The sequence below is a fragment of the Musca domestica genome, unplaced genomic scaffold (assembly GCF_030504385.1).
Source record: "Musca domestica strain aabys unplaced genomic scaffold, Musca_domestica.polishedcontigs.V.1.1 91, whole genome shotgun sequence".
Lineage (NCBI taxonomy): Eukaryota > Metazoa > Arthropoda > Insecta > Diptera > Muscidae > Musca > Musca domestica.
In genome coordinates this window covers 58280-67229 of record NW_026712439.1, presented here as the reverse complement: position 1 = coordinate 67229, position 8950 = coordinate 58280, and positions in this window count along the sequence as shown.

Sequence of the window (8950 nt, the reverse complement as noted above, 5' to 3'; positions counted from 1 at the left end):
AAATTTTTACTGTCCATAGAAAAAATAGAACCAATGAGTTTATAGCAGAATGGATGATGCAGAATCGCATACGCCATTGTCAGAACGACTGTTAATGCATTTATTTGCTAATTGCACAGGTCTGAATACTTTTACAGAAATTCGTGAAAATGTCGATATCCCAAAATTTTGACTGTCCATAGAAAAAATAGAACCATTGAGTTTATAGCAGAATGATAGATGCAGAATTGCATACGCCATTGTCAGAACGACGTTGAATACCGTTATTTGCTAACTGCACACGTCTGAACATTTTTACAGAAATTCGTGAAAATGTCGATATCCCAAAATGTTGACTGCTTATAAAAAATAGAACCAGTGAGTAAATAGCAGAATGGATGATGCAGAATTGCATACGCCATTGTCAGAACGACTGTTAATACATTTATTTGCTAATTACACACGTCTGAACATTTTTAAAGAAATGCGTGAAAATGTCGATATCCCAAAATTTTGACTGTCCATAGAAAAAATAGAACCATTGAGTTTATAGCTGAATGATTGATGCAGAATTGCATACGCCATTGTCAGAACGACATTGAATACAGTTATTTGCTAATTCCACACGTCTGAACATTTTTACAGAAATTCGTGAAAATGTCGATATCCCAAGATTTTGACTGTTCATAAAAAAATAGAACCAATGAGTTTATAGCAGAATGAATGTTGCAGAATCGCATATGCCATTGTCAGAACGACATTTAATACAGTAATTTGCAAATTGCACACGTCTGAACATTTTTACAGAAATTCGTAAAAATTTCAATATCCCAAAATTTTGACTGTCCATACAAAAAATAGAACCAATGACTTTATAGCAGAATAGATGATGTAGAAGCGCATACGCTATTGTCAGAACGACTATTAATGCATTTAATTGCTAATTGCACAAAAATGTCGATATCCCAAAGTTTTGACTGTCCACAGAAAAAATAGAACCAGTGAGTTTATAGCAGAATGAATGATGCAGAATCGCATACTCCATTGTCAGAACGACTGTTAATACTTTTATTTGCGAATTGCACACGTCTGAACATTTTTACAGAAATTCGTGTAAATGTCGATATCCTAAAATTTTGACCGTCCATAGAAAAATAGAATCATTGAGTTTATAGCAGAACGAATGATGCAGAATCACATACGCCAATGTCAGAACGACTGTTAATGCATGTAATTGCTAGTTGCACTCGTCTGAACATTCTTACTGAAATTCGTGAAAATGTCAATATCCCAAAATTTTGACTGTCCATAGAAAAAATAGAACCAATGAGTTTATAGCAGAATGCATGATCAGAATCGCATATGCCATTGTCAGAACGACTTTTAATGTATTTATTTGCTAGTTGCATATTTCTGAACATTTTTACAGAAATTGGTGAAAATGTCTATATCCCAAAATTTTGACTGAGCATAGAAAAAATAGAACCAATGAGTTTATACCAGAATGGATGATGTAGTAGCGCATGCGCCACTGTCAGAACGACTTTTAATGTATTTATATGCTAATTGCATACTTCTGAACATATCTACAGAAATTCGTGAAATTGTCGATATCTCAAAATGTTTACTGTCCATAGAAAAAATAGAACCATTGAGTTTATAGCAGAATGAATGATGCAGAATTGCAAACGCCATTGTCAGAACGACATTTAATGCATTTGTTTGCTAATTACACACGTCTGAACATTTTTACAGAAATTCGTGAAAATGTCGATATCCCAAAATTTTGACTGTCCATAGAAAAAATAGAACCATTGAGTTTATAGCAGAATGATAGATGCAGAATTGCATACGCCATTGTCAGAACGACATTGAATACCGTTATTTGCTAATTACAGACGTCTGAACATTTTTACAAAAATTCGTAAAATTGTCGATATCCCGAAATTTTTACTGTCCATAGAAAAAATAGAACCAATGAGTTTATAGCAGAATGGATGATGCAGAATTGCATATGCCATTGTCAGAACGACTTTTAAGGTATTTGTTAGCTAGTTGCATATTTCTGAACATTTTTACAGAAATTCGTCAAAATTTCGATATCCCAAAATGTTGACTGCTTATAAAAAAATAGAACCAGTGAGTAAATAGCAGAATGGATGATGCAGAATTGCATACGTCATTGTCAGAACGACTGTTAATACATTTATTTGCTAATTACACACGTCTGAACATTCTTACGGAAATTGGTGAAAATGTCGATATCCCAAAATTTTGACTGTCCATAGAAAAAATAGAACCATTGAGTTTATAGCTGAATGATAGATGCAGAATTGCATACGCCATTGTCAGAACGACATTTAATGCATTTGTTTGCTGATTGCACACGTCTGAACATTTTTACAGAAGTTTGTGAAAATGTCAATATCTCCAAATTTTGACTGTCCATAGAAAAAATAGAACCAGTGAGTTTATAGCAGAATGGTTGATGCAGAATTGCATATGCCATTGTCAGAACGACTTTTAAGGTATTTGTTAGCTAGTTGCATATTTCTGAACATTTTTACAGAAATTCGTCAAAATGTCGATATCCCAAAATGTTGACTGCTTATAAAAAAATAGAACCAGTGAGTAAATAGCAGAATGGATGATGCAGAATTGCATACGCCATTGTCAGAACGACTGTTAATACATTTATTTGCTAATTACACACGTCTGAACATTCTTACGGAAATTGGTGAAAATGTCGATATCCCAAAATTTTGACTGTCCATAGAAAAAATAGAACCATTGAGTTTATAGCTGAATGATAGATGCAGAATTGCATACGCCATTGTCAGAACGACATTGAATACAGTTATTTGATAATTGCACACGTCTGAACATTTTTACAGAAATTCGTGAAAATGTCGATATCCCAAAATTTTGACTGTTCATAAAAAAATAGAACCAATGAGGTTATAGCTGAATAAATGATGCAGAATTGCATACGCCATTGTCAGAACGACATTTAATGTATTTGTTTGCTAATTGCTCTCGTCTGAACATTTTTACAGAAATTCGTGAAAATTTCAATATCTCAAAATTTTGACTGTCAATAGCAAAAATAGAACCAATGAGTTTATAGCAGAATGAATGTTGCAGAATCGCATATGCCATTGTCAGAACGACATTTAATACAGTAATTTGCTAATTGCACACGTCTGAACATTTTTACAGAAATTCGTGAAAATTTCAATATCCCAAAATTTTGACTGTCCATAGAAAAATAGAACCAATGACTTTATAGCTGAATAGATGTAGAAGCGCATACGCCATTGTCAGAACGACTATTAATGCATTTAATTGCTTATTGCACACGTCGTTCTTAACAGAACGACTTTTAAAATATTTGTTTGCTAGTTGCATATTTCTGAACATTTTTACAGAAATTCGTGTAAATGTCGATATCCTAAAATTTTGACCGTCCATAGAAAAATAGAATCATTGAGTTTATAGCAGAACGAATGATGCAGAATCACATACGCCAATGTCAGAACGACTGTTAATGCATGTAATTGCTAGTTGCACTCGTCTGAACATTCTTACTGAAATTCGTGAAAATGTCAATATCCCAAAATTTTGACTGTCCATAGAAAAAATAGAACCAATGAGTTTATAGCAGAATGCATGATCAGAATCGCATATGCCATTGTCAGAACGACTTTTAATGTATTTATTTGCTAGTTGCATATTTCTGAACATTTTTACAGAAATTGGTGGAAATGTCGATATCCCAAAATTTTGACTGAGCATAGAAAAAATAGAACCAATGAGTTTATACAAGAATGGATGATGTAGTAGCGCATGCGCCACTGTCAGAACGACTTTTAATGTATTTATATGCTAATTACACACGTCTGAACATTTTTACAGAAATTCGTGAAATTGTCGATGTCCCAAAATTTTTACTGTCCATATAAACAATAGAACCAATGAGTTTATAGCAGAATGGATGATGCAGAATCGCATACGCCATTGTCCGAACGACTGTTAATGCATTTATGTGCTAATTGCACACGTCTGAATATTTTTACAGAAATTCGTGAAAATGTCGATATCCCAAAATTTTGACTGTCCATAGAGAAAATAGAACCATTGGGTTTATAGCAGAATGATAGATGCAGAATTGCATACGCCATTGTCAGAACGACATTGAATACCGTTATTTGCTAATTGCACACGTCTGAACATTTTTACAGAAATTCGTGAAATTGTCGATATCCCGAAATTTTTACTGTCCATAGAAAAAATAGAACCAATGAGTTTATAGCAGAATGGATGATGCAGAATCGCATACGCCATTGTCAGAACGACTGTTAATGCATTTATTTGCTAATTGCACACGTCTGAATATTTTTACAGAAATTCGTGAAAATGTCGATATCCCAAAATTTTGACTGTCCATAGAAAAAATAGAACCAATGAGTTTATAGCAGAATGGATGATGCAGAATCGCATACGCCATTGTCAGAACGACTGCTAATGCATTTAGTTGCTAATTGCACACGTCTGAACATTTTTACAGAAATTCGTGAAAATGTCTATATCCCAAAATTTTGACTGTCCATACAAAAAATAGAACCAATGAGTTTATAGCAGAATAGATGATGTAGAAGCGCATACACCACTGTCAGAACGACTGTTAATGCATTTAATTGCTAATTGCACACGTCGTTCTAAACAGAACGACTTTTAAAGTATTTGTTTGCTAGTTGCATATTTCTGAACATTTTTACAGAAATTCGTGAAAATGTCGATATCCCAAAATTTTGAGTGTCCACAGAATAAATAGGACCAGTGAGTTTATAGCAGAATGGATGATGCGGAATTGAATACGCCATTGTCAGAACGACTGTTAATGCATTTATTTGCAAATTACACACGTCTGAACATTTTTACAGAAATTCGTGAAAATGTCGATATCCCAAAATTTTGACTGTCCATAGAAAAAATAGAACCAATGAGTTTATAGCAGAATGAATGATGCAGAATCGCATATGCCATTGTCTGAACGACATTTAATACAGTTATTTCCTTATTGCACACGTCTGAACATTTGTACAGAAATGCCTGAAAATTTCAATATCTCAAAATTAGAACCAATGAGTTTATAGCAGAACGAATGATGCAGAATCGCGTACGCTATTGTCAGAACCACTGTTATTTTATTTATTTGCGAATTGCACACGTCTGAACATTTTTACAGAAATTCGTGTAAATGTCGATATCCTAAAATTTTGACCGTCCATAGAAAAATAGAACCATTGAGTTTATAGCAGAACGAATGATGCAGAATCATATACGCCAATGTCAGAACGACTGTTAATGCATTTAATTGCTAGTTGCACTCGTCTGAACATTCTTACTGAAATTCGTGAAAATGTCAATATCCCAAAATTTTGACTGTCCATAGAAAAAATAGAACCAATGAGTTTATAGCAGAATGCATGATCAGAATCGCATATGCCATTGTCAGAACGACTTTTAATGTATTTATTTGCTAGTTGCATATTTCTGAACATTTTTACAGAAATTGGTGAAAATGTCGATATCCCAAAATTTTGACTGTGCATAGAAAAAAAGAACCAATGAGTTTATACCAGAATGGATGATGAAGTTGCGCATGTGCCACTGTCAGAACGACTTTTAATGTATTTATATGCTAATTGCATACTTCAGAATATATTTACAGAAATTCGTGAAATTGTCGATATCTCAAAATGTTTACGGTCCATAGAAAAAATAGAACAAATGAGTTTATAGCAGAATGGATGATGTAGAATCGCATACGCCATTGTCAGAACGACTTTTAATGCATTTGTTTGCGAATTGCACACGTCTGAACATTTTTACAGAAATTCGTGTAAATGTCGATATCCCAAAATTTTGACTGTCCATAGAAAAATAGAACCATTGAGTTTATAGCAAAATGCATGATCAGAATCGCATATGCCATTGTCCGAACGACTTTTAATGTATTTATTTGCTAGTTGCATATTTCTGAACATTTTTACAGAAATTGGTGAAAATGTCGATATCCCAAAATTTTGACTGTGCATAGAAAAAAAAAAAGAACCAATGAGTTTATACCAGAATGGATGATGAGGTAGCGCATGCGCCACTGTCAGAACGACTTTTAATGTATTTATATGCTGATTGCATACATCTGAACATATTTACAGAAATTCGTGAAAATGTCGATATCCCAAAATGTTGACAGTCCATAGAAAAAATAGAATCTTTGAGTTTATAGCAGAATGAATGATGCAGAATTGCATACGCCATTGTCAGAACGACATTGAATAAAGTTATTTGCTAATTGCACACGTCTGAACATTTTTAGAGAAATTCGTAAAAATGTCGATATCCCAAAATTTTGACTGTTCATAGAAAAAATAGAACCATTGAGTTTATAGCAGAATGAATGATGCAGAATTGCAAACGCCATTGTCAGAACGACATTTAATGCATTTGTTTGCGAATTGCACACGTCTGAACATTTTTACAGAAATTCGTGTAAATGTCGATATCCCAAAATTTTGACTGTCCATAGAAAAATAGAACCATTGAGTTTATAGCAGAACGAATGATGCAGAATCACATACACCATTGTCAGAACGACTTTTAAGGTATTTGTTTGCTAATTACACACGTCTGAACATTTTTACAGAAATTCGTGAAATTGTCGATATCCCAAAATTTTTACTGTCCATAGAAAAAATAGAACCAATGAGTTTATAGCAGAATGGATGATGCAGAATCGCATACGCCATTGTCAGAACGACTGTTAATGCATTTATTTGCTAATTGCACACGTCTGAATATTTTTACAGAAATTCGTGAAAATGTCGATATCCCAAAATTTTTACTGTCCATAGAAAAAATAGAACCATTGAGTTTATAGCAGAATGAATGATGCAGAATTGCAAACGCCATTGTCAGAACGACTTTTAATGTATTTATATGCTAATTGCATACTTCTGAACATATTTACAGAAATTCGTGAAATTGTCGATATCTCAAAATGTTTACTGTCCATAGAAAAAATAGAACCATTGAGTTTATAACAGAATGAATGATGCAGAATTGCAAACGCCATTGTCAGAACGACATTTAATGCATTTGTTTGCTAATTGCACACGTCTGAATATTTTTACAGAAATTCGTGAAAATGTCGATATCCCAAAATTTTGACTGTCCATAGAAAAAATAGAACCATTGGGTTTATAGCAGAATGATAGATGCAGAATTGCATACGCCATTTTCAGAACGACATTGAATACCGTTATTTGCTAATTGCACACGTCTGAACATTTTTACAGAAATTCGTGAAATTGTCGATATCCCGAAATTTTTACTGTCCATAGAAAAAATAGAACCAATGAGTTTATAGCAGAATGGATGATGCAGAATCGCATACGCCATTGTCAGAACGACTGTTAATGCATTTATTTGCTAATTGCACACGTCTGAATATTTTTACAGAAATTCGTGAAAATGTCGATATCCCAAAATTTTGACTGTCCATAGAAAAAATAGAACCATTGAGTTTATAGCAGTATGAATGATGCAGAATCGCATACGCCATTGTCAGAACGACTGTTAATGCATTTATTTGCTAATTGCACACGTCTGAACATTTTTACAGAAATTCGTGAAATTGTCGATATCCCGAAATGTTTACTGTCCATAGAAAAAATAGAACCAATGAGTTTATAGCAGAATGGATGATGCAGAATCGCATACGCCATTGTCAGAACGACTGTTAATGCATTTAGTTGCTAATTGCACACGTCTGAACATTTTTACAGAAATTCGTGAAAATGTCTATATCCCAAAATTTTGACTGTCCATACAAAAAATAGAACCAATGAGTTTATAGCAGAATAGATGATGTAGAAGCGCATACGCCACTGTCAGAACGACTGTTAATGCATTTAATTGCTAATTGCACACGTCGTTCTAAACAGAACGACTTTTAAAGTATTTGTGTGCTAGTTGCATATTTCTGAACATTTTTACAGAAATTCGTGAAAATGTCGATATCCCAAAATTTTAAGTGTCCACAGAATAAATAGGACCAGTGAGTTTATAGCAGAATGGATGATGCGGAATTGCATACGCCATTGTCAGAACGACTGTTAATGCATTTATTTGCAAATTACACACGTCTGAACATTTTTACAGAAATTAGTGAAAATGTCGATATCCCAAAATTTTGACTGTCCATAGAAAAAATAGAACCAATGAGTTTATAGCAGAATGAATGATGCAGAATCGCATATACCATTGTCTGAACGACATTTAATACAGTTATTTCCTTATTGCACACGTCTGAACATTTGTACAGAAATGCCTGAAAATTTCAATATCTCAAAATGTTTACTGTCCATAGAAAAAATAGAACCAATGAGTTTATAGCAGAACGAATGATGCAGAATCGCATACGCTATTGTCAGAACGACTGTTATTTTATTTATTTGCGAATTGCACACGTCTGAACATTTTTACAGAAATTCGTGAAATTGTCGATATCCCAAAATTTTTACTGTCCATAGAAAAAATAGAACCATTGAGTTTATAGCAGAATGGATGATGCAGAATCGCATACGCCATTGTCAGAACGACTGTTAATGCATTTATTTGCTAATTGCACACGTCTGAATATTTTTACAGAAATTCGTGAAAATGTCGATATCCCAAAATTTTTACTGTCCATAGAAAAAATAGAACCATTGAGTTTATAGCAGAATGAATGATGCAGAATTGGAAACGCCATTGTCAGAACGACTTTTAATGTATTTATATGCTAATTGCATACTTCTGAACATTTTTACAGAAATTCGTGAAATTGTCGATATCTCAAAATGTTTACTGTCCACAGAAAAAATAGAACCATTGAGTTTATAGCAGAATGAATGATGCAGAA